The 19,304-nt window shown below is 40.2% G+C and overlaps 1 long non-coding RNA gene across 2 annotated transcripts in view; it reads right to left on the minus strand.

The window, feature by feature from the left end:
• LOC109956871 (uncharacterized) overlaps positions 1-19,304 on the minus strand; it is a 35,270-nt gene that overhangs the window by 14,317 nt on the left and 1,649 nt on the right. For both annotated transcript variants that reach the window (XR_002274477.1, XR_002274476.1), the window contains exon 2: positions 15,060-15,182. This is a non-coding gene — a long non-coding RNA (uncharacterized LOC109956871). The remainder of the gene's footprint in view (positions 1-15,059; positions 15,183-19,304) is intronic.

The following is a 19,304-nucleotide window of genomic DNA, read 5'->3' on the forward strand; positions in this document are numbered from 1 at the left end:
CAGAGAAATACTGCTGGAATCCTTTGAGGTTGGATTGAATGAATGAAAAAGAGAAAATGTCACCAATTCCGTCTTCGAAGATTTCAGATAGAGAGTCTGACAATGAAAGTACATCAAAGGGAAATGCAGACCCCACAGTCTTCAAAAGGCACCGTGAGCAGCACAATTCAGGGTTATTAAATGGATGAATATTGACAGGGTTTTTCCTGTTTGAGGTGAACAGTACCTTAGCTATCTCCACAGATCCAACAGGACCAATGAGATGGCAAGCACAACTGGGCACTATCCACCTCCCAGCCATTCACATCAATCTTAATTGACAGGCAAAGCCCTACAATGGCTTCCCCCCACCCCCACCCTCCTCCTCTTCCTCATCATCGCTGCTAACTTTGCCCACTGGACTGGGCCGTTCCTGAGCCAATCAGGGAAGGTTTTGTTTGCTGAACTCCGATATGTCCTTCAGCACTTTGGCCCCATTCATCTCACCAAACAACCCCCCTAAGAATTTAACTGGTGGGCAAACACACAGCACATGGGTAATGATGGGGGCACCTTGGCTGTCTGTGTGAATATTTACCCTGCCATCAAAGGAGGGGCATGCATATAAATCTGTGCCTATACTCCCAGGTCCAGGTTCAGGCTTCGGGAATGCAAGAGATGAAGAAAGAAAGACAGCAAGTGAATAGTCCTCAGATCGAACAGCCTATGGAACATGAAAGAACCATAAACCTATGGAATATGATAGAAAATTTGTTTGCTTTGTAACTCTTCAGGCATGCAGAGGTTGTTTAAAATGTCAGATCTATGAATAAATACATTTGAAAATAAAATGACATCCTCCCACATGTTAGGTCTATCTGACAAAATGTGTGGAAATTCTGTGTAGTGCATCAAAAGCACTCAGGTCTTATTTTATTTCTAACGGACTTGTGCCCTCTTCCCACAATGAAATTGGAACAAAGTTAGGTTTTGAGTTTTGTAAAAAGTCATGACCTTTTCCACAATGTTCTATTCTGTTGTTTAACATCTCATAAACCATCCCTATCTCATTGTTCAACACCTGATAAACTCAATTCATAAGGGCCAGGAAACAGTTCTGCTAAAGAGACAATGAAGAAAATAGCTGCAATCAACCACTAGATTACAGTGTTTTGTCTGTGATTTGGAAGAGTGGGGAGATTCTATCTGGCTAGTTCTTGTAGCTGATGTGCTGATGGCAAAATGTTCAGCCCAGGTACACTTACAATAAGATGAACAGACATTTTATTGAAACTTTTACATATAACACTCAGAAACTAGCATGGTCTACTGAAGACAAACAAACCGTGCTTCTCCATGTGTGTTAAAATGATCATCTCTGCCAAAGTTTTCCTTCTTCTTCTTCCTTTTTTCTTTTTTTTTGCCACAAGCATGAGCAGATTGCATCTTTATCTATTACTGTAAGGATATATGGAAAAAAAGACTGGATTGTAGTCAATCCCATAGGCTGGTAAGATTAGCAACAGTTTAACTTCTTATACATGTTCAGTGAAATTCATTCATTCATTCATTCATTTTCTACCGCTTAATCCCTGAGCGGGGTCACGGGGGGGGGCGGAGCCAATCCCGGCCGGCAATCGGGCGAAGGCGGGGTACACCCTGGACAGGTCGCCAATCCATCTGTTCAGTGAAATAATCAATATATATTCATTATTCCATGATTTATACCACTTACCTTGGGGCTTCCTTCCTTGACTTTCAAGAAATCCCCCCCCCCCACAGGTTTGCCCAAAAGGGGAAATTCCCGGCATAGTTTCCACTTGTTTATTTGTTAAAAACTTTTGTATGATCTTTTGGTGTGTTTGGGATCAAGTCAGAAAGTTGCCCTCCTGCCAGCTTTCTTGAGACTGAGACTCATCTGTTCTTTCAGTATTTTGGGTACACAAACATTCATCCATGTTGCCGTCTATACTGCAAATGTCATCTCCCCTTCACCTTTTTTGCACCTGCCACCTCCACATTATACCTCTGGCACTATGCAGTCACTGTGGTAGTCCATGCCAAATATGCTGAACTCCATCTGATCCAAACAAATGTAACTTGGCTTCTTGTGAGTTTAATCTTGTGAGAAATGGTTTTCTTGTGGACGCCATCCATAGAGGTTGCATTGTCCTTCACACTATATGGTCATACACTGACATGCCAATTTCCATCTTTATGCCAAATCAGACTTACTAGTTTGTTGCATCAGTTGTGAATTGTGTGTGATATCATTTTTCAAAGACAGACACTGTGGCTTCAGTTACTGGCAGTACTGGGAGCGTGGCTCCTCCTGGACCTCCTAATCACTGCTGCAACTGTGTTTCAGCTTATTTTCAGTGACCTAATGATGCTTGTGTACCATCTTCCATCTTTATCGTTTTAGTCTCACAAGCAGTTTTTTTCCAAGTAATTCCTTATTGTGTGAACCCATATTGCATTAGAAACAGCCTGGATCCAAACTCAGAGTTTGTGAGCAGTATTATAAAGTGGGACTGAAATGATGATCAACTAGAAAACATAAAATAATTTCTTGAAGGAAAACGAACATCTAAAAATTTCAGGTATGTGAATTTTATGTGTATTTATCATATTCCCCAGACACAGCCTCAAAAAACTGAAAGACATAAGGGAACAGAGCGAATCTTTAATGCATTAAAAAAAATGGCTGCCATTCATCATGATGCATGGGAGCTGCACCAGGAGGAAAGAGGTGGCACTGGTCCTCAGTGCACACTGTACATCAGAGACCATTTCTCCCTAAAAATCCTCTTCTGATCCTGACTTTTCTCTCCATAGGAACAGTAGTAGTGCTGGTGGTGGTGTGTGTGTGTGTTGGGGTGGAGGGGGTCTTTATCTACCATCATCTCTCAAAGCTAGCGAGCATTCCTCTCAGATCAACAAAGCCCTAGTCAGACATTACTGTACATGTGGCTTTCACTACAAACCCAGGCTGCTGAAAACCTGTCAGAGACCCCGAAGATATGAGCAGGCTAACATTAAAAAAGACTGACCTTATTATAAGTAACATGGGTTATATTTCTGGCATGTAGACAGAGAAAAAGCAGATAATGACAAGATGATATGATTTATTTATTCAATTGCTGACATCTATTTATTATTCAATGGCTCAGTATGTTAACATCAAATCACATCCTTGGACTACAAGATGCAAAATGTAAATGCACATTCACTTACTGAGGAAAGGTGTAAGAAAAAGGAAAAGGTGTGTTAATATTGTGATATCATGCTGTGATATAAATAAACATTTGCATAGGTACTAAATGCAACAAGAACAAACACAAGAACTGTAAAGGAATGATAATTGATTGATTGATTGATTGATTGATTTATTCTTTCAAACATGCAGACAGAACAGAACAGAACAATGATCAAATGACAATAACACACATGATTACACATATCCAACCAATACTAATTCAAAATCAATTAGCTTACACCTAATACATGTTTGAATGGAGTAGGAAGAAGTCAGACTTATCCAGTCCTACCCCATGACATCATATTATACAAAATTTATGCAACATTGGCTGCAAGCAATATCACTACATAGATAAAGCAGATTGTTACTTATTCGTGCATATATCTTGTATAACACATACATTTATATTTATATTTAAACTCCTTAATTCTGGTACTATTTTTCATGTCCACAGTTAAGTTATTCCATAGTTTGACCCCACTTATAGAAATACAAAATCTTTTTTTGGTTGTTCGTATAGCATGAACTTTTAAATTTAAATGTCCCCTTAAGTTATACCCCCCTTCCCTTTCACCAAATAGCTTTTGGATTCCACCAGGCAATAAATTGTTCCTGGCCTTATACATAAACACAGCAGTCTTATATCCCACTAAATCAAAGAATTTTAACAATTTAGACTGTATGAAAACTACATTTGTATGATCCCTATACCCCATCTTGTGCACAACTCTTATCGCTCTCTTCTGTAATATGTACAATGGTTGAAGTGAACTCCTGTATGTATTTAATGTTTTGTGAGTGCTTTATGGCTAGTTTAAAGTGTTCCAGTTTACTTATCTGAGTGAGACAAACACCTGTGATCTCTCCAACAGTCCTACTCAGGTGATTAAATTGTGTTTCCTTAAAGAAACTACCATTTGTAGCACTGTAAGTCTCACAGTGCAGATATTTTATTCACTGACCTCTGAAATATGCTACAGAGTAATGATCCACACCATTTCTTACATTTGTTGCATTCAGTGTATATTATGTTGTATTAATTTGGAAGTAATCCGGAATTATGTAACAATCCTGATAGAATCATCATCCCATATTTTGTGATCACACACCTTCGTCAGATTTTTAGAACACTGGTTCTTGCTCTGCTATATTCACCATAACATCATTCTGCTTCCTTGTCCACGATCACAATGAGTTCTTTAAAAAATCAAACTAGAATTTACAGGCAGCATGTAAATAATCACTCTTGCTCTCTCCTTCTCTTTCTTTCTCTGTCTCACTCACTCTCTCTCACACACACACACACACACACACACACACACACACACAGACAAAGCCCTTTGTACAGTCTTCCACACCAGCACTCCTCCTGGGGCCAATACTGTGCTCCAAAGCCCTTTAGAGGGGCAGCAAGCCGTAAAATGACCCCATGCTGTCCCCGCTCGTCTCAGACCCGCCTGGTTACACCCGCTTCTCAGGGACCCGCTGAGGGTCCAATACCCCTAGGCCTCCCTCTCACGCCACACTACCTCCCAGGGCCAAACGTTAACGGGGGCTTCTTGCTGCGGACAATGGGAGCCAGAGATGTGGGAAAGAAATGTCACAAGGCTCTCTAACAACCAAAGTTCGACGCCCCTGACCTCTAGGGCTGGTCCCACTGGGCCTCTTTATGTAAACACAGGGTGTCTGAACAAAAGCAAACCCTGTGTTAATCAGATTCATAACCTGCGTGAGAAGCTTTATAGAAGCTAAGGTATGGAAGGGTGAGATTTGGACTGGTAGATGCTTAGATTGGAAAATTATTATTTTTATTTATTAAAATTATTTATGTTGGATTTTTTGTAGTGATCAGTAATCCTATATTTATTAAATAAATTAATATTGGTTACCTGAAATAGTTAAAATACACTATGGTCTTTAATTAAGCCATTAACAGGGTGAGGACAATGACTCGACAAGTGTATGCTGTTTGAACTCCCCATAGCCTTGTAAACTGTCCTGGTCATTTAACCTCTGACCTCCAGGCAGTTTCTCTACTCAGTCCATCCACTGCCTCTCTACATATGGGAGATGCAGGTCAAATGAGGATATGGTCAACCATGTCGTGCCTTTCAAGGAGTTTGCAGGGGGTGCAGCACTGGGTAGGCACAGGCAATGTTGTCACTGAGCAATGGAAGGGGGGCAATTTGATGTGAATCTGGAGTTAACAAGGGAATGACTGGTACTAAGCAATGTTCAGTTTAGCTCCAGACGTTCTTTACTGTGTAATTGGTAAAAGTCATGATTTGGTTTTTAATGTTACAGAGCTCCCACCACAGTTGAGTGGATATTATTAACCAGTGGATGGTCTGTAGGGTCTAGAAATCAGTTTTTAGAATAAGTTAAAAATGGTGAAATATAAAATGTGTTGCTCCACTGCTCTTTAAGAACAGCAATGTGCTATGTAAACTATGTGTTAAAAATTGTGTAAGAAAAAAATTACAATTGAGTATCATTAGCACTTGAGCTCCCATTAGTTTGGTGTCACTTCTTCATGGATCACATAATTTTAATGAAGGACAATTAGGCAGTTGGTCATCCTATATACAAACAATGGGCCTAAACTATTTGCTTAAGGCCTCTGACAAGGTCCCATTGATGACCTCATTGGTACAAGAGCACATGTGTCAGTCGGGCCACTGTGGTCACTAGAGGTCAGAGTTTACGAACCAAACACCACGACCTTATTCCCAGGAGACTATTGCTGAAGGACTCCCGTGTTAGTTACTGGACATCATTAAAGACTTAGGCTGGACAAGTGAAGGATTAACGACCCTTGACATGATGAGCTGTTGAATTAATTTCTGTCATATAACCTTGCAGTCTGAATTATGACTAAAAAGCCTGGAAAACAAGCAAAAGTGATAGCACATAATCAGGAGGTGTAGTCATTAATGCATAGAACTTACATGTATTAATGTTCAATGTGTGCAACAATCACATCAACCCAGGTGAACATGTCCATCATCAGTGTCAACAGGGACAGCCACTCACAATGAAAAACTGTGATGTTATAGTGTAAGCAAAGACAATAATTTTTAACATACAGGAAGAATGTAGTTAATGAATTCACAGTCCAGCACCTGCCAACGTAAAGCATCACGATCGAAAGCATTTTAACTTGAAAAGGGGGCAAATATATTTGGCATGTCAATTAACAACACAGAACTGTGAGAGGGAAATAATAATTAACTCTCTAGATGGGGTCTGTAGAGTGAAAGTCTTTGAGGTTTGCATTTTCCAGCGTTGATCATAAGGTTAACTATAGTGCATGGAAATAAGGGGCCAGAGGTGCAGCATTTCCTGACCACAAGCTATATTCTGGATTAGCATGATAATATGTGTTTTGTATCCAAATGGTAGTTTATATATAAATTAGCCCCATCAGTTGGGTTCTAAGCATCTTAAGTACAACTTCTTGCAGCTTACTTGCTGCTCTTTTACACCTTATCCCAGCCTTAACACATTTCTCCACCTCCTCTTCATCATCACCATCATCACTACTACCATCACTGCATACAAACCCCAAACCAACATGGCTGTCCTATTTATATGAATATAGATGAGATGCCACATTGTCCGACGTTTCCTTGTAACCCCCATGACCATAAATCTGCCTGCATGGCCTGTGATCGTTTATGAGCACTTTACATGAAGATCACTCTCACAAAACAACGCCCTTCAGCCAGTAATGAAAGCCGAGCGTCATAGTCGAAGATCAATGTCAAGTTGAGAGATTCTTGACAGGGCCTGTTTGTATATGACCGCCATATGTAAAGATGATCTCCACGGGTTCTGGATAGGGAACAGTGTGAGATACAACGTGATCCATTATGGTGAGTGACATATTGCTCAATTAGATACTCAAATAATGGTATGTGAACACCGTGTCCAACTGACCTTCAGGTTCAAACATGCATTAAAAAAAAGAAAAAAAAAAGAAAAAAGAGAAATACAGTAATAGCATTGACCTTGGAATCTGGTGAAGACTGATCGATGTGGTTGAAAATACCAGCTAAAGCTAATATGTAAACCTATCTTTAAAATTATTTTCTCAATCAGAGAAATAGCTATATAACTTCAGTTTATCTGTTATATGCTATCAATTGTAACATGTACTTTGCTTAAAAATTATAGCATTTGAGGCCATATTTCATTTTGCAAATATTAAAAAAAATAAAACGTCTTGTACCATTTTACTCATCTTAAGAAAAATGTGTGTCTAGAACTTGATACTGACACATCTTTTGGAAGCCACAGACTAGAGTTGGTCTTTGGTTCTTGTTACTAAAGGCAAGGCAGACTATTATAAAGCCCCGTCCAGTTCTTTCAAACCAGAAACTCAGAGGGACGACTCAGACCACTTGGATATATAAAAAAATATAACCGTGCTGGTTTATTCGAAGAGTCACAGGCAAGAATTAACATTACATTTCCAGAGATCTTCCAACCCCCAGGCTGCCCAAGCAGCCCGGAAGCAGAAAAGACCCAGAACCCAGAATTGCTATACAATATCATCACTTAGTTGGCTCGCCCCCTCCTCCACAGAAACGTCAACCGAGACGTCTCTCTCTCTCACCAGCTTTGCAGCTGGCTATAACGTTAGCCAAAACATGAGGAAAAGTCAAGGTGTGTGGCTGTTGTTTTCGTGGTGTGTATCTAAAACAATTTGACATAACATTACACATTAAGACAAATATTATGGTCACTTTTACCGTCATAATAACATTTATCCCTGACGGCAGCCTTTCTCTGCTTTAACTAACCTTGCATTTAACAGCCTGAGGAAGACATCCTGGCTACACTAACATCTTCTAATACAACAGATCTCTAATCAATATCTATCTAACTAAGAAATTACCTAACATCTATTTGTACAAGGGAAGCTACATGTGCACAGCAGGGGACTTTGGCTTTTCCCTCATCAGGAACCTAAAGAGAATTTGACAGTCTGATACAGTGGTTGCACTTTGTTTTTCCATTGCATTTTCCATGTCTGTAGCTCTCTCTCTCTCTCTCTCTCTCTCCCCCTCTCTCTCACTCTAGTAACATGTCGTGACTTAAACATAAGAACATATTATGGCTAAGGCTACAGTTCTACACGTCATAATAATAATATTAAACAACCTGTCTGCTGACAGTCATCAACTCTTCTCTCTAGTTATCCTTGACCAGATGTACCCTGTAGAAACTCATAAGCATGACTAAGCATTTAACAGTCTAACTAGACATCCTATCTCCACTAAACATTTCTAATACATAAAGTATCTATCCAATATCTACACTAGCTAAAATCAACTCAGGACCAGGACATTCAGCCAATAGCTGAGGTCAGGGGTTAAATGGTTAAGGTCAGAGAGTCTTGAACGTCTGTCTAGGGACCTCTCAGATAATGAAAGGTTGTTGAACATGTGTACTCATAATAGGGGATTGATGTCAGAGAGGTTGATTTGTCAATGTCATTGAGAATAGTTATGATATCCTATTACGTCAAAAAGATGACATTTAATAGAAAGATATCTGGTCCACCCTTTCTCCTCCTTCAAACCTTGGCTGCCTGACGTTGACCTGATGCTGTGACCAGACTTGGCCCTGGCTGTGTCCAGGCAGATACCAGCTCAGATCAGCACTCCACTCTCTGTCCTGAGCCAGAGATTAAAACAAGTCTCCCCTTTGCCTGCTTTCATCTGTGGCCAACTGTCCAGCCAAGCATACCCTACACCTCCTTAGCCCTGCCTCTTCTGATCCTCTCCTCCTCCTGCCTCTGTTTTCTGTCTCATGCAGAGGTCCAAGAGTGGTATGCAGGGACAAACCTGAGATCCTTAAAATAAAGAAGAAGAAGAAGAAGAAAACAGGATGGGGAAGGACACTGAGGGGTGGGGATGGTGAAGAAGAAAGAAGATAATGAGAAAAAGAGAAACGCACATTGTACTTTTCAAATGGATGGGAAATGATTCGCTGGGATTTGCTGACAATTATACGGTGGGGTTTAATCAATTCGGACCATTCACAGCGTGGAGAGGGCTGATCCCCCAGTACAAAGGAACAGGCCGTGGGAGGGCGGTACCTGAGAAAGCGCCAGCCTGGTGTAAGTAACATGAGGCAACACTCCCCTCCCCACACATTGCACTGCAGCATATGGCCCCTCTCTGAACTTATTAGCTAGCGGATTAAGGCCAATCGAGGGGACCCAAGGGCCTGTGGCTGCCTACCCTCCCTCACCCCTCTTCACCCCCAGGAATGAGGCTGACTGACAAGGGGCATTGTGTTGGGCACCTAGATCACCACACCCCTCACTTACTCTGTCATGCGGTGTAGTTTGATGAGGTTATTTGGTGGGGAGAACAGCATCTGACCATTAACCTTCCAGCCCACAGAACACACTGTACACGGTACACTTAAAAATGACTGCTTTGTGTTATATCAGAACAGCTCCCTTCAAATATGTCTACATCATAATATTAATAGTAGATAAGTTCACCCTTTCCCCTCACAACTATGGTAACACTACCTGCAAATTAGCAAGCTGCTCAGCTATGAAGTGGATTAAAAGCACCTGAATGTGAACACACAGATTAGCCCTGTAGATATGAAGTCTAATTAGCATCTCATTGCAACTTGACATGTAAGCTCAACATGAGTGCAGACATGCTGAGTGCAAAGGCTGTATTGGCCAGAGGTTGATTATAGGTCCATTATGCGCACAGTACTTAGTGATGGGCTGAGAGTAGGAATTAAGAGCTTGATGGCTACTGCGAGGGGACCTGGACTGAAGTATAGGGTGTTTGCAGTCACCAGGGTCTTGGGTCTACAGGAAGATAAGACATGGGGAGGCTATACAGTAGTCTCTGGCCTTCCTGAGTATTCATCAAAAGAGGTTTGACAAGAGAGGAGCCCTCTATTTAAGCCCTCATTTGATCTGGCAAGCAGCAGGTGATCCTCTGCCTCTTTTTGTGTCAGACCACAGGGGTTTGCCGACCCCTTGTGACCTGTCTTACCTGGCGCCCTTCAGGAAACCTCATTTAGAGAGGAAGAGAGAAGCTAATTCAGCCCTGGGTATCCGCCCATTGTGGATCTCCACCTGGCCACAGGGTTGCAAGGTCAGCTCCACAGTGAGACAGAAGGGATGCTAGTGGCCTACTTTACTAATCCCCTCACGTACTGGGAGGTGTTGGAGGACCCAAAGGTCAGAGATGGAGCAGAGAAGCCATCTTCTTGGTTCTTTTAGACAGGATTAGAAGCCCAGCAGGAGTGAAGCTTCAGGAGTAAGGCCTCACACTTGCAGATCATGAAGACATTTCTGAGAAGAGCATAAGGTGGCTCAGCTTTGGTCCACTTCCCACCTACGATCTCATAGAGATGGAACCCATCCAAGTAGCAATGACACATGCAACAACAGTGAATCTACTGGAAACAGAAATGATATGCAATATTGTCAACTGCGGAAAACCACTCCTTTTTATGGTTCTCTCCAAGTGATTGTTTGTTTGTTTGCTTTTAAGAAGCAGTTCTCGATAGATGAGAGTCAAGCAGTTGATCTTTAATGAGAAGGAGAATCCTCTCCCTTTTCCTGGCATTTCTCCATACCTTATCTGGAACCCCACCCCCTTTGCTACCCTTCATGTGTGTCTCATCATTTGTGGGTGAATGACTGCTCTTCAGAGAGACTGTGTCTTTGAGAACTTATGATTAATGCCCTCTGCATATAAAGCAAAAGACCTGGCATTTTCCTATACAAACAATGATGCCACAGAAAAAGTGCTGGTAAGATAAACACACAGGCTGCTAGTACTTCATAGACACAGATATAAATGTGCATCCTGACAGTCAAATCATTTTCTCCCAGATCTCTAGATACACCTACCTTGGCCCAATCAACGCTTCTGCACTTTGTATCTCACCATTTGTGACAGTCTCTCACCTCTGAAAACACCCCAGAAGCCCGGCCTCTCTCATCAGAAGCTTTTCTCACAACAAAATTAGCCACAGTATGGGCGAGAAAAAAAAAAAACAATTTTAAGAGTGAATATATCCAGTGCTAAATAAATATGGAAACATAGATGAACACAAAAGTTCAGTGGGACCAAAAATAGAAATCCATTAAACAGAAAACACTTATGAGGAATTGCATTTGATTTTTTTCCTTTAGTGGAAAACAATAAAAAATTGCAGAACGCATCAGAATGAGCTTATTAATGATCACCACTCTAAATGTTTGTCATGTTCAGGGGCGTTTAGCAGAGGCTATCAGATAACCATAGTGATAAAACCTAGAATAGCATTAATGCAAGGGCAACTGTTAACATTTCAGATTAGCTCCATGGCTGAACCTCTGGGTTCATTTGGCTACATTTGCTTCCATTTTCCACTGAATAAGCAGATCCAGCTGGCAGAGATCCACACACTGTAGCACTCTGTCTCTGTCTGAGCCAACTCAAATCACGTTAGCCAGTCAAATCAGGTTAGGTCCTCTTTAGCGTCAAGCATATTTTTAATTCAAAGCATCACTTCATTGGCACTAGACGTGTTGGCATGCCAGAGCCTGAGTTGTCAGTGCCTCTGCACTGATCCACATCCACTGGGGTCAGACAGATCAGGATATTGAGCCAGTGTGTGTGTGTGTGTGTGTGTGAGGGGAGGAGTTGGACTATGCAATATTTTAGGGTTGGATGAGAAGAGTTACTGACAATCTGGCAGTCCTTCACACTGACATGTGTGTTTGATGGTACACACAGCCCGTCATCAGCTTCCGTGACCCAGTGCTGTCAGCGCAGGTCGGGGGTGTGACAATATGCTGCTGTTTGTGCTGTGGAGGACCACAGTTTGTTGAGGGTGGGTTGGTGGGGGCCTGGATAAGAGTGGAGGTTGGAACTGAGGACAGGGGTTGTGTCAAGCCTGTCAGTCTCTGTAGTTATTGTAGGGCATGAAAAACAGCCACCAGAATGTTTTCCCACCATCCTCACTGATTTCCAGCTTTACAAACACATAAATCAGAACCATGCAATCATTTCTCTGTATTTTTAAAGGCATGCACTCCCACGCATGCGTATGCACAGACTAAATTCTTCTAAATCCTCTCTAAATCTTTTTTGATAATTCAAATGAGCTTCATCAAAATTGACAGTCATCCATGTCACTTTGACATTCTTGTAGTCATTCATTTCTAAGACACTACAATTTCATGTAAAACCCACACTTGAAGACCAGAGTAACACTGTGTCCTATCAATAATAAATCAGCAGGGTGAATGCAGAACAGCAGCGGTACACTGCAACAGTATTACATAGCTTTTCACTGCCAGGACGGTAAAGACATTGTTAAAATCTGACAACGAACAAAGGTGGATTTATCAACAAACCCTACTCTTATCCCATTCGCTGCCTGTCCATTTCTATAATCAAAAGGTTTCAAAAAAGCAAAGAGATGTACAAGGTTCAAATGAAAGATAGTTCAGCTCTCAGTTAGAACTGAATTTTCTCTTCTCATGTGCCAGAGGCCACAATTGCCACATGTAAGACTAAATAAGATTCCTTGACCATAGGTGAAATTAAAGAAAAAAATATCACAAGGCTCATGCTGAGCTGCATAGGCTTTAAGTTGCAAGAATAAAAGCAAAACTCCTCTATTTAAAAATATATTACACTGTGAGCTTTTTCACCAAATGTGTTATCACATGATTCCTGAAGAATCACTAATGACTTCACTGTCATAGACATTTTACTAATATCTTGCTAATGTCTTTCTCTAGCACTGTTTCTCTGATTCTGCCATGGCAATTAGCTGCACCCTAAATGTATGGAACAATTATGTTTTTGAAAATAACTTGCAGGTTGTTCTGACTCATATACATACCAGGAGGTGGAGTCAGGTGCTCTGATTGTCTGAGGCTAATAACAGTAGAGTGGGAGGAAGAGGTGCACAGAGGAGAAGTTAAAAAGGCTATAAGGTTTTCATTGGGTGTAGGCGGATGTTTGGGTCTAAATGTGTGTGTGTGTGCGCTTGGATGATAGTACAGTCTAAGTGTAGGCACAGTGTGGAATGTTAACCCTTTTCTGATAAATGTGTGGGATGTAAGAATCATTGTGAAGCCCCAGAGCCAATCCGCCCAGGACCCTCACTATAGCCTGAGGGCCTCCTCAGTGTCTGTCTCTATTTTTCACTCTCCTACTAGTGACACACTCCAGGATTGTCTGCAAAAAATGTTTTGATGTCAATTAGTAATTTTTTTTGTAGGAAATTCCACAGCTTAACTTAAAAGATTTTCAACCAAACCATCCTAAAATTGGCTATGACTTGAGAGTTGAATCAATAAATAAAAGCTTCTGAGTTTGATACAGGTAAAAAATACAATTCGCCAAATCAAATTCACATCAAACTGAAAATTATTTCAACATTTTGCCATCATTAAAAGCGGCCCACATTAAGCCAAATGCACAATGCCCTCCTCTGTTGAAACTGTGAATTTGCTGCTTTATTACAGTACAGAGAGAAGCCTTATTCTGCAGCAACCCTAATAACCGTGCGCAGCATCAACACACAGACATTACAAAACGTGTGAAATACAAATGGCACAAATGCTTTGTAAATGTAATTTCTGCATTTGAACTGATGAGTGGCGTAATGTACAGAGCTGGAATCAAATAACGATTGTGCGAGACAAAGACGATAGTGATGCAGAATCAGTGTGTGATGAAGCTGAGCAGCAGACAGAATAAGGTGGTTTTGATCAGGAGTTTCTCTGGGATAATTGTCAGGATCTGCTGTTTGGAAGAAGACTGACAAAAGGAAAAATCTGACGGTGGAATTTGTTGGGGAAACACGAAAATGTGTCAAACATCCATCAAACAAAGAAATGCAGTATTTATGGATTCTCGAAGAACATCTCTCTCACACATACACGCTCATGTGCATATTGTCAGTGTATATGCATATTGTTAAGGTCTGCAGCATCTTCTCAACAGATCATTTCCCATGTCGTCATGCGTCTCCCTAATGTTCGCTCATAAAAGGATTAACATGCAAAATAGGCAGTTTACATAACAATGCCAAGAGTGTTTAAAAGCCCACGCTTCAAAACATGATTGTGATGAGCATGTGAAAGTTTTAACAGAGCTCAGACACACGGGAGAGGGATTCTTTTCTTATACTACTAATAATGGAGTTGATTAAAGGACTACAGAGACAGTACAACACACTGACCATTTCTAGTAATGCTTATAATTTATAAAAAGAACATTTTCAACAATTTTTCATGAACATTTTTTGCAGTTCCTTGATTTACTTTTTTCAGTACTAGAGCATGGAAATCCTGACATGTAGTGAGTAATATTATAATTGAATGGATAACTTATGTCCTATTAAATTTAGACATACTGTAGTCATATATTTTTAAATACTAAATAAAATAAGTACAGTTTTATTACATGTGCTAAACAAGTTTTTGATATAACACACAAATATGCACTTGCTTGCATAGTAAGTGCGCATACATGCTGTCAAGAAATGCTTATTTTATTTTATTTTATTAGATGAGGGCACATTGATTAATTAGAGCTATCTGTCTGAAGACCTCCTGGTATGGTTAGAGAACTTCTCCTCCCTCACCTCTCTCTGTCTTTAAAACACACTCACACACCTACTAAGAAAACAAAACCCCACTAATCATTTGAAGCCTGTGCTTTGTAGGTGGAGCCCAGTCATTATGAAGCCTCAGCAGTGTGGGTTTTTGTTGGTTTTAGCTTTGCATCCTCAATCAATTGCTAATAGGAAGAGCTTTTACCAGGGTTTTAATGCAGCTGTACAAGAGGTGGGCCGGCCCATTGTCTGGGTCTGAAAGGCTGATCGGAGGGGACTCCTCTTGCGTTTCTTTATATTCACCTTCTGGGCCCTATTGGGTCTCTTTCTGTAAGAAAAAGACAAGGGAAATGAATAAAGAACACAGGCAAAGTGTGGGCCCGCTCAGCCGGCCTACGGGTTAATCAAGGAGCTACTCCACAGAGAAATCTCCACAGAGCCTCACAGCTCTGGTAGTTAAGCTCTCCCCTTCTCTTTCCCATGCCAATTCAGACACGCTGAGGAGCTGGGCCGGACCAACAACAGTGGGCCATAACACAACCATGAGCTAATGATATGCTACTCTGAAATGAATGTCGGGGATTGGAGATGCAGAGAAATGAGAAAGACAGAGAGGAGAAACTTTATGAATCGCAAAGAAATACAATTTTGCGAGTCTGAATATATGAGAAAAAGAATAAAATGAAATCTAAAACAAATTCCAAAGTATTGTACTGAAGGAAAATATGTTTTTCAGAAAGTTATTTTGCTTAATACAAACACTAGTTACATACAAACACCCACTGCAGCCCTGCTCAAACTGCAGCAGAGACTCTACATTGAGTTTACAAAAACACAAATGCAATACACACAGGTACACAATATAAACTTTTTTGTTATTTAGATTTTCTTTGTATTGAAGTACTTTGGTAAGTTTTGCATACTTAACGTAGTCAGCTATGCACATAAGCAAATTCGGGGGGGAAAAATCCAAACACCTACTGTGATGATTTAGCACATGTACAACTTGCTAAGGTGATGTAAGTGAATTTCTGGAAAATAATAATAATAAATTGTAATTTTATCAAGAACACGTTATTTGCAGCAGTACAGAGAGACAGCATCTGCTCGCTTTCAAAACCTTTAAATGATGCTCTTACCCCATCTAGTGAAAAGAAAGAGTAATTCCCATCATCCACACGTGTGTGTGTGTGTGTGTGTGTGTGTGTGTGTGTGTGTGTTTGGGATTTCTCTTAAATAAACCTCTCAAAAAACTAAATTAAAAGAGAAAATAAAATCAGGAATATATTTCAAAATATGATGTATATGAATCACATGTGGAGATTAAGCAAAACCAGCAAATACATAAAAGGTCTTAGCTCTGCTGACTGTGTATTAGTTTCACTTTAATATTCCTCACACAAAAACCACAAGAGGGCATTATTTAATCAGGGCATTGTGGCAAAATCTATAAATCTGTTACATATTACAGCTAAACTGAATAATAAATATACAGCATTAACATACTCAGTTTAGGCAAAAACTGGGAGAGTGTTCAGTGAATCCAGAAATGTTGTTATTATTATTATTATGTTTCAATTAACATTTAGACACCTGTCACATTTCAGGATAACAATATGCTATTTCATAGCACAAAAATTAGGTAAATACTAATTCTAAAACTGAAGTTCAAAGCCTCCTTTGGAAACATTTTTAAAGAAATAAATGATCAGGTCATCACTGATAAAAGTTAATGTATTTATTTATAGATGTTCTATGGCTATTCATTAGTTGAAATAAATTACCAACGTGTTTTCTGTAAAACGTTCAACCCGGCATCGATGACATTTTCCAGATAAAACGTGCAATTTGAGAAACACGGAGAGTGCTCTGGAATTATGCGTGTTCTTTAAACGTCAGATTTGTCAGAGACAATGTAGACCGGTGACTAATGGCTGATCCACCTGACAGGGCTTTTTGTTGAAGTCCACAGGAAGTCCACAGCAAGCCTTCAGTGCTCTCCAACAGGGACTGATGTACTTATAATGCTCTCCAACAAAAGAGATGGTGGCAATTAGGAAAGAGAAAGAGAGGAGGGTGCCAGAGATTATAGCGACAGAACGTCAACATCCAACACACGTCCGAACATCTGTGAAATGTTTCACTAAAAGGTCTGTAACTGTTAAACAGAATATGAATAAAAATATGTATTTGTTCATGATTACTGTAGCAAAATTGGTGTTTTTTTTATATAAGAAAATACATATATGTTTAGGTACAGTTTCCTTTGTCATAGCTGTCTGTCATTATATTTGATTTTGTTTCTTGGAATAAATGAGGTATGCAACCTGTCAACCTGAGAAAATTTTTCTGTATGCACATGCTGATTCAATTTTATTCACTTTAATTTTTACAAGCTATGTTCAAAAGCTTATTTTGGCTGATGTGCAGTGTTTGAGTGCTGATTTTGACAGGCACTCACTGCAGAAGGTCAGCAATTCACCTGCAAGTCAAGAAATTACCCTGCCTAATTTTTGCTGTCCTTCAGGTGCAGCCTGACAGCCTCCTTTGCATTCTAATGCAGACAACCTGATTATTAAATCTTAAAGGGATTTTTTTTGGGGGGGTCTGAAATAAATGGTTGGGTTGCTGGGCAACGTGACTTGATCAAACACAGATTCCCTCCCCCATTTTGAAGCTCATAATTCTTCGTCTACATTCAGACACCTACTTCTTAATTAGATTAAGATGCATAACCCCCAACTGGAAGCAAATTCACACTGATTTCCAAATCTTTCTCTCTCTCTCTCACACACACACATTAAAACATCATCGCTTTGGTTTACATGTACACACATTAAAAAATGTAACAATCAGGGCAAAAGGTATTGACAGTAATGTCGATTTTTTTTAAATGTAACATTTAAACCAGAATGTTATGAACAATTCATTGTAATATTAAGGATTAGTTTAGTATCAGAATTTCAACTGTAAATAGTACTTTAACCTTCTAATAGAAATTAAAACAATATGAAATGAAGTAGAAATAATTTCAGCAGTTTGAAAAGCTTTGTCATTTATCATTCAATTATACAACACAACTAACAGCCCAAACAGTAGAACACACTCACGGCCAATTACACAAACACACCCCGGCTCGCTGGCAAGAGAGAGAGAACAGTGCCAACAAACGGGCCATACATTACTCTATCTGCACACTACATGCACCCATTTTACCCACATTTGGAAAGGTGAGGACACTGATATAAAGAGTCATTTGGAGGAGCTTTGCACTGTGAAGAACTGGATTTACACCAAAATGCCTGCACCCTGTCTGTCCTTCTCCACAGTTCACAAGTTAGCGTGTGCAAAATGATGAAAGATGATGTGTACTTTTCACTCTCTGGTGATTTAAATCCTGGCAACCATTTACAAATAAGCATATCTTATTTTGCTTCCTCAATATAACATTTCCATCTAAACTCAATGAGAGAAAAATCTGAAACATTTTTGCACCGCTTGCATTTGTCTTCAAGGTAAAGTTTAAATGGGTCATCAAATTTCATTCAATTCTCACTGGTTTGACTGTGGAGGAAGAAGTTGTACGCATAGCAAACCAAGGACAGCCGGATTTGCCATAAAGAGCGTGCCATTTTTGCTCTCCCTAGAGCTGTGGCTTTGATTGAATCCTGAAATGAGTTGAAATGTCACAAATCCCTAGCAATATGCTAGAAATGAAAATTTGCCTTGGGGTTTTAAGGTTCCCATTAACATTCTGTTAAGTGTGGTTGGAGTGCATCAAAAATACATCATAATTATGCGTCTCTGTGCACTCAAGCAAAATGTCCCTAAAATTCCTCAATGCTGAGCAAGTCTCATTGGTGAAGTGCAAGAGAGCTCTGGATCAGCCCTCAGCAGGACTGAAGAGAGAGAAAGAGCAAGAGGCAGCTGGGTTAGAATTAAACCTGACAATATCTGAGCAAAACTGGAGGAATTATCACATCAGACTGGCGCCACAAATCTGGATAAATCCTGTATTTTATTTCAGAATGCTTATCATATAAAAAGTTTATTAGAAAAAAATAATAAACTGTTCCTCTCTATCAGAATCTCCTCTCAAACTGACAATGCCTGTCTCGCTCTGAATGCAGTGATGTGATACAACCGTCCTCCTTCCATTCTACCTCTCATTTCTCAGCTGTATTTTCAGGAAACAGGAAAATGTCTCCCCTCGCTGCTTAGTATTCACGTCACGTAAAATGGGTCTGTGTTCCTCATTTAGTTCTGTACTGTACAGCTGGAGAGCCGTCCGCCGTGCTGCGGCAGTATGCAAATAAGTCTGGATTTGAATGGATATGGAGGTAGACACAAAGCTCAATTAGAGACAGAGAGAGAGAGGTGGCGAGGGAGTGTGGAGTGTCTGAAGGGGAGGGGGAGGGGAAAGAAAAACCCTGGGCTGCTTAATGCCAAC

Source organism: Monopterus albus, unplaced genomic scaffold, assembly GCF_001952655.1.
Source record: "Monopterus albus unplaced genomic scaffold, M_albus_1.0 scaffold23.1, whole genome shotgun sequence".
Lineage (NCBI taxonomy): Eukaryota > Metazoa > Chordata > Actinopteri > Synbranchiformes > Synbranchidae > Monopterus > Monopterus albus.